Source organism: Bactrocera neohumeralis, unplaced genomic scaffold (genome assembly GCF_024586455.1).
Source record: "Bactrocera neohumeralis isolate Rockhampton unplaced genomic scaffold, APGP_CSIRO_Bneo_wtdbg2-racon-allhic-juicebox.fasta_v2 ctg1527, whole genome shotgun sequence".
NCBI lineage: Eukaryota > Metazoa > Arthropoda > Insecta > Diptera > Tephritidae > Bactrocera > Bactrocera neohumeralis.
Genome location: NW_026089755.1, coordinates 14,811 through 23,029, shown reverse-complemented (window position 1 = coordinate 23,029; position 8,219 = coordinate 14,811). Strand labels below are relative to the sequence as shown.

Here is an 8,219-nt window from a genome sequence, read left to right as displayed (position 1 = left end):
AATGAACGACAGATTACAAGCTGAGTGTTAGCTTCAGACAAGAATAAATAATCTGACACGAGCAATGAATGACCTACTTAAAATTACAAAAGAAAAAATTGTGGACACAGGGCATTTATTTGGGTTGGCTACAGCAAGAAACAGGGCAGTACTAGCAGACCTCACAAACATAGTTCATTCAGTAACACTAGGAAAGCATAACATTATTGATCCCGTCATTTTAGATAGTGATGATACTAAAATTTTGCTATTTGCCGAACACTTTGCCAATATTACTATAAGCGATATTTTAACAGCCTCTAAGCTAAGAATATTTCAGGATAGTGATAATATTTATTTTGTAGTTAAATATCCTAAAATCAGCAGAATTTGTGAAAAAATTAGGCTTTTACCTGTAATTCATAGTAAGAAGATAATTAACTTGGAAACAGATATAGCAGCACACTGCGCTCCCGACTACCAACCTCTCACAAACTGCAAAAATGCTGCAACCTTTACATTTTGCCAGCCACTTGCTTCAGCCTCATGCGTGGAACAGCTATTGAATCATAATTCAGCGCAATGCAAAACAACATCAGCAGAACACATCGCCCCAAATGTCACCATAAACGGAACTAATCATGTCAACTGGAAAAAAGTTGTTAAATCCCACCCCGAAGCCCCTCCTTCAACGATAGTAAAGTTTACGGAACATATAAAAACTCTATCATTGCCGTATCTGGAAGAGGTACATGTAAAGAACTTAAAGCATATTGCATCACTACAACAAGAAATGGCAACCAAACATGTGATGTCGATTGGTTCACTGGGGCTAGTGGCTACGATCATCATTTTTATGATAATAGCCTACTTTTGGTCCAGGAAGCAGCGAAAGCTTGCCATCATTGAAGTAATTAGAAACGCCGACACTGCAACTCCACCCGACGTGTAAGAGGCACCCGAGGACGGTCGCTTTCAAAAGGGGGAGTAGTTAACACACATAGCCAAACCACCATCTGCTTATTCATTTCACCTGTAGTGCATCGAAGTGCTTACGATGCAACTTACCTTCCGCGCAACAACAGCAATAAAAACAGTATGCGAAATCAGCGACAATAACATTCCCATAGGTACGGAAAGTGCTGACACTTTGTCTGCAGAGTAGCGTGTGACAGCAATAACGACAACAACGGCGAACCGCAGTGGCAGCGGCAGCGACGCTTAGGGTAGCGTTAAGTTAGGAATTGGCTTTTGTTTAGGGAAATAGTTAGTCTAAGACCGACTCTGTAATCGAAAAGATTTGGCTGCTCCTGCATAGCAGGAGAAATAAAAGTTTAAAAAATTATAAGTGAAGAGACTTCATTATTTGTACTTAAACATTTTATCCCAATTCAATTTGTGTACATAATAACAATAAACCTTTCTGTTTTTAGATAAATCCAATTGGGTGTTATTCTCTAGTACCATCTCACATATTATATAATATATATGAGACACTACCCGTATCGACCCGATTTTATATATTAACTATTATCATGAGACACACTTAAAAAAATGTTCCCAATCCAATGGAGCATATGGAGCATTGTCAGCCAGATTGTCGAAAATCCTGGTAACAGTTATATAAGGCAAGACAAACCTGTGGGCAAAAAATAAAAAAATGGGCTTAGCCCCGCCCACTATTAAGTTTAATGTACTTATCTCCTAAACCACTAAAGATATAGCAACTAAATTTATCCAACTTTAACACAATAAGAACTTCTAATAACAGTGTGAAAATGGATCGGGTGATACCCGCGCTTACTCTCCATATGCTGTTAAAAAGAAATAAAAGAGCAATAAACCAATGTTTAAAAGCGTCAAAGGTTTTTCATTTTACCTTCGATGGTATGAGAATGCTTTAATGGTACGCTTAAAATGTACGTGGCACCCCCCACTTTTAGATGCAATCACATATCTCGAGAATCGCCCAACCGATTTAAACCAAATACTGTACATGACAGTCTCGGACTATAGCCACGCCTACTTGCCATATAATACAATTTGAAATTACATTTGATTATTTCACTGTTTGTGAAGAAATCAAGAAGCAGTACATATAACGGGATAAAATTTTGCACGAATAATGTCTTTGAAGTTTGTCACCTTATGACAAAAAGTTGTATGATTGGACGCAAAACTGTTCAAGAGCCTGGGTATCGAATACCCAGAGCCTAGGGATGACTTTTACTGAAAATTTTGCTGACAGAATTTCTTCTCTATAATAATATATCAGTGTATTAAAAATGTTTTGAATCCAGTCAATACTTCTCTTAGCCCTCATATACATAATTTAAGGATTTTCGAACTTCCGGGTGACTTTTTACCACATATATCGGCCAATATGTGAGTTATCTTAACAAAATGGAGAGTGCATGTTTTTCTAACGGTGCATCCTAGCGCTTAGAATGATTAAAATTGGGTGAAAACCCGCACTTGACCCTATGCTACTAACAAGCCTTATGTAGCGAAGGTATCTGTCAAGTTTGGTACTTACTTAGCTATTATGACCCGACGGGCTTGGAGCAGTTGCTGTTTTTGTGGCCGAGGTTCAGGCGGGCAATAATTAATATGCATTTTATTGCGAAGTTGACATATCAAGAACTTACATGAAATACATACAATTTTTGCTTTGGCATTTTTGCTTTGGTTGCTGGTCTGTCATAAATCCTGGGATTAAGTGCACATTCATCTTCTGCCAATTCTGATATAAATTCCCTTCGTTGATCCAATATCTTGTTTGGGCTCAAATGGTTGTATGTTAAACCAGTAACCCTATCGCATGAGCTGTTCAAGATATTGCTATAAAAAGTAATAAAAGCTGCATAGCTAAATAGTAAAAGAACAATATTCTATAAGAGTGCACGACTTGATATCATTCGAGTCAAATACACGGAACCAGAACCCGTCAAGCGAATTATAAAAAATAGCCAGATGACATTTTATAAATTCTTTTAATTCCGGATTTATTTTCAGTTTAGTCTTGACGGCTTGTATGTGTTTGAGATTTCTGTAGATTGCGAATAATGTTGTGTTGATAACACTAACACATATTTGTCTATTTTGTCATTGTATGATTACATAGACATATTTTTATTCAGGAAAGCAAACCAACTTCGATATAGAGGTGGGAATCATAAAGGAACACATTTCCTATTTGAGCATATGATAGTCAAACCTTTTATTATCAGAGATTTTGTTGTTTCGAGTGATGTGAAAAATATATCGCAATACACTAACTGGTTATATCTAAAAATCTGCACTAATTTTATTTCAGCGTAACTCAAAATATATTACTAATAATAAGGTAAGCTATTCCATGTAGTATAATTATATTATTTTAAAAACGAAAAAATTAATGAACTACAAAATATGAGTTATTGTCAGCAACCCCTCTTAGTTTTGTCAGCACACTTGAGCAAGCACGTTTTTCACCGTTAGTATCAACTTCCTTAGAGCACTTCTGGATGCGGCGTGTCAGCTGCTTCAAAGTTTGAGACTTGTTGCCCAGCATTTGCGGCCCGCTGAGGGAAAAGTAGCTCTCGTCTTCTAAAATGAATAATTTTCATCTCCAATTCTTGCACATCCCCCGACATTGTGATTTAACTTGACTTATCTGCTCTTCGGTGTACTCTAGACAACGCTGCTTTTATTTTGGTTTTAATGTTAAGTCTATTAAACGTTTTAGCTGTGAGCATTCGAATTTTCGTGCGGCTTCGGTTTGACTTATGCAATCCTTAATGTTGAATGCTGTATTTAGCTTCCAAACGTTTTGGGGCCACAATAGTCGGCTTTCTTCCAGAACCCGGTTGCCTTTCTATTTTTAGAGTACTTAGTATTGAGTATATTGTTCTGCTGAAGACGTCTTCAGCCATTAAATGCACACACGTAAACTTTTTTCCGGCGGTTTCATGTTTTATATAAAAATTTACAACGCGGTCGAGGAGGTGTTGCTGCTTAGCAGCCGTTTTAAGCACTAATTGAATTTGTAAGCTTAATATTTATAATCTTAATATTAATATTTGAAAAACAAGTAAGGAAGGGCTAAGTTCGGGTGTCACCGAACATTTTATACTCTCGCATGGTAAAGTGATAATCGAGATTTCATAATACGTCATTTACATATTTTTCAAATACCGTATTTTTGTAAAGTTTTATTCCGCTATCATCATTGGTTCCTAATGTTTATACTCGTATTATACAGAGAAGGCATCAGATGGAATTCAAAATAGCTTTATATTGGAAGAAGGCGTGGTTGCGAACCGATTTCACCCATATTTCGTACATGTCATCAGGGTGTTAAGAAAATATTACATACCGAATTTCATTGAAATCGGTCTAGTAGCTCCTGAGATATGGTTCTTGGTCCATAAGTGGGCGGCGCCACGCCCATTTTCAATTTTTAAAAAAAGCCTGGGTGCAGCTTCCTTCTGCCACTTCTTCCGTAAAATTTAGTGTTTCTGACGTTTTTTGTTAGTCGGTTATCGCACTTTTAGTGATTTTGAACATAACCTTTGTATGGGAGGTGGGCGTGGTTATTATCCGATTTCTTCCATTTTTGAACTGTACATGGAAATGCCTGAAGGAAACGACTCTGTAGACTTTGGTTGACATAGCTATAGTAGTTTCCGAGATATGTACAAAAAACTTAGTAGGGGGCGGGGCCAAATATGCCCCTCCCTAATGCGATCCTTTGTGCCAAATTTCACTTTAATATCTTTATTTATGGCTTAGTTATGACACTTTATAGGTTTTCGGTTTCCGCCATTTTGTGGGCGTGGCAGTGGGCCGATTTTGCCCATCTTCGAACTTAACCTTCTTATGGAGCCAAGGAATACGTGTACCAAGTTTCATCATGATATCTCAATTTTTACTCAAGTTACAGCTTGCACGGGCGGACGGACGGACAGACGGACGGACGGACGGACAGACGGACGGACAGACGGACGGACAGACGGACGGACAGACAGGCATCCTGATTTCGACTCTACTCGTCGCCCTGATCACTTTGGTATATATAACCCCATATCTGACTCTTTTAGTTTTAGGACTTACAAACAACCGTTATGTGAACAAAACTATAATACTCTCGTTAGCAACATTGTTGCGAGAGTATAATAAAGGTAAAGAATAGCAGACCATTAAAATTAGTGCATATTTTTAGTTGTAACCCGTTATATTGCTCAAGATAGACATATCCCAGCGGGATATGGTAGACATTGTTAAGCGAGCGAGGCAAACGATGCAGCAAAATCGTGTAAATAATTATTCACGTCTGCCGATTTCTGTTTGCCTTCAAAAACACAAAACAAACAAAAATAAACAAAATTTTTAACTAAAAACGCAGCTCACCTAAACACAACCAACTTTTTGCAATTTTTCTTCAAATTCTTGACGATTTGACGCAATAATAAAAATATTTACTTATAAATTTTATTCAAGCATTTTGTATTTGTTGTTTACATATTGTATTGTAACGTTTTAATAGTGGTACTCATTTAACGTCGTAAACGCATCGCAACATCGTAAATTCGCAATATCGTAAAACAGCTGTTAATTTTTACATGCGTTTTATTTTACGACAATCTTGCAAATATGCGAAACCGTTTTCAGTGGCCACCACAGCATTTTGCGCAATTCGCAATCAGCTGGAAGCGTCTATTTGGTGTTTTAAAAGAAATGGAAGCTGTAAGTAAATTCATAACAATTAATTATTGGCTTGTATTATAAATATTTAATTGATTATTTAATAGAAAAAAAGATTAAGGCTAAATGGCACATCTCGTTGGTCTGAAAGCCAAACGAAAGACCTTTTGATAAATATAGTGGACGCAATAAAAGATAATCCGGACCATTTTGAGGTAATATTGATATATTTTTTGTCATTTCATCATTTTACCTTTTTTGATCAGCTTTTAGAAACCAACAGCCCAAAGGTTTCACAACAAAATTGGCGAAAAAGCTCCAAATTTAATGAATATTAAATGGGACATAATGAGGACTAAAATGAGGCATTTGAAAACGACTTTTTTATTATCTTTATCTGCGCTCAAGTGGAAAGGCCAGACTGGTGCAGGCTTACTTGAAAGTGGTGATCCTCATAGTGTGGAAAAATTCATCAAAAAAATATATGTCCTTTTATGAAGACCTTCACGTGATATTTGGGCGTCGCATAAGTGTTCAGCTAGCAGCGATTTATCAATCAACAGAGTTGGTGTCAGCGTTGGACGATACATATATAGAATATATTACCCCAGAGATAGACCCCGACGCAAGTTCTTCGAGTCCGTTACCCAGCCCGTCCGTTATTATGTATCCGTCTGCAGATGAAGTAGTTAGTCCGTCCGCTAAATTTTGCATGTACATCTACACCAAGGAGAAATATGAAAAGATTTCATAGCAGTTCAAATCCATTTTCACTATTTTTCGAAATCCAAAATAAGAAGTTGGAACTAGAAACGAAAAAATTTGAATTTGAAAAAGAGAGAGAGGAAAACAATTTTCAATTGCAGAAATTACGGTTGGGGAAAGAAATGGAAGCAGAAATGGAAAAAGTCAGATTGGAACACGAACGATTGAAAAGCTTAAATAGCTCATAAGTTGCCAAAATGTAATCATCTGTATTCCAATATAAGATTTTTTCGATTTTGACTTTTTCTTCTTAATACATTTGTTGGTTTGTTTTACTTATAGTGACTTAGTGAATATAATCCACCTTGCTTTTTTTTACTTTATCCGTATTACGTTATTTCTAGTCAAATAATTTATGTTACTTGTTTATGTAAAGAAATTGAATTTTATTTAAAAAAATAAGAAAAGAATTTGTAAATTAAGATATTTATTGATTAAACAATCGTTCAAAGATTTGTCATCGCCTTATCTCCCCTTCATTGGTACGAGCATTTGGTGCCCTTAACGATTCGTCAATACTGTGCTCCGATTCCTCAGGTTGGTAATCGAAATAATCGTCTTGTTGGAGGATAAAGTTGTGTAACAATGCACAAGAGAGAATCCATTTGTTAACTTTTCTCATAACATTTTCATTTTTTATTTGGAGCCTTAAGCCTTCTAAACTACCAAATCTTTCATTCAGCATTCCAAAACAATGTTCAATTCGAATTCTATATCGACTGAATGTTTTGTTAAAAAAATTCCTTTTCCTTAGTGTTAAATTTCTAGAATTTTCTCTAAATGGCGTTATAACAGTATTCGATAATTTATATGCACTGTCACCTGCAATCCATTCACCTTCTCCAAAAAATTTATGTGCTTCAATTGACAATTCGCTGTTATTACAAATTCGTGCATCATGAACGCTACCTGCAAAGCCTAACATCAAGTGCCTTATTTGTAATTTATGATCGCACACGGCTTGTGCCTTAACGGAGTAAATAAGTTTTCGTGAAAAGTACGCATCTGGGTCCTGTGACCGTTTCTCCGCCAATGGAATTTCGGTACCATCAACGTATCTTATGCAGTTAGGTAACTCACTCGAAGTTTCTAAAACGAGCTTTTTGCGTTCTTCCGTATTTGGCCAAAATAAATACTGGTCCTTATATTTGAACAGCGCATTAAATATGCGTTCAGTTAAATTCTAAAATATAAAAACATGTTAATGTATAATGAGGAAAACTGACGAATTCTGACTTTAATGATACCACCATCACTGATTCCAAATAAACCTGCAATCTTCGAAAGAGTAGCTCCTTCACCGCAAGAACCTAAGCGATACAACACAATTGCCAGTTGAGTCTTAATTGGAAATTGTTTGCCCGAATTTTCTTGAAAAGATTGTCTCCCTTTATTAGATCCAAAATATCATCGAAAGTTTTCCAAGTGACACGTGTGATCTTCTTGAATCGGGTTTCAACAAGCTCCCATAACATTTCATTTAAAACTACCCTGGATTTCGGTACACTATTTTGAATAAATTGTACGCTGTATCTGCATTCTTCGCCTAAAGCCAATACATGCATTAGGTCCTCCATTATTTCATCTTCTTTACTTTTCCTCTATTCAGCAAAACAAAAAATGTAGTCATTTAAAATAAAACCAATTTAATTTAAATACATATCATTGTCCTCACAAAAGAATTCGGCTTTAGTACACCGTCCCAAGATTTCGGGAATAAAATTGGTATGGTCGGATAGAGGAGATTCTCCAGATCAATAACATTGCAGCAGGAAGCTTACAGTTTTCGA

General features: G+C 36.3%; 1 pseudogene; it reads left to right on the top strand.

Annotated features, from left to right (window-relative positions):
• The first annotated feature begins 5,697 nt into the window (after nt 1–5,697).
• LOC126766520 (uncharacterized) lies at nt 5,698–6,482 on the top strand (annotated as a pseudogene).
• The last annotated feature ends 1,737 nt before the right edge of the window (nt 6,483–8,219 follow it).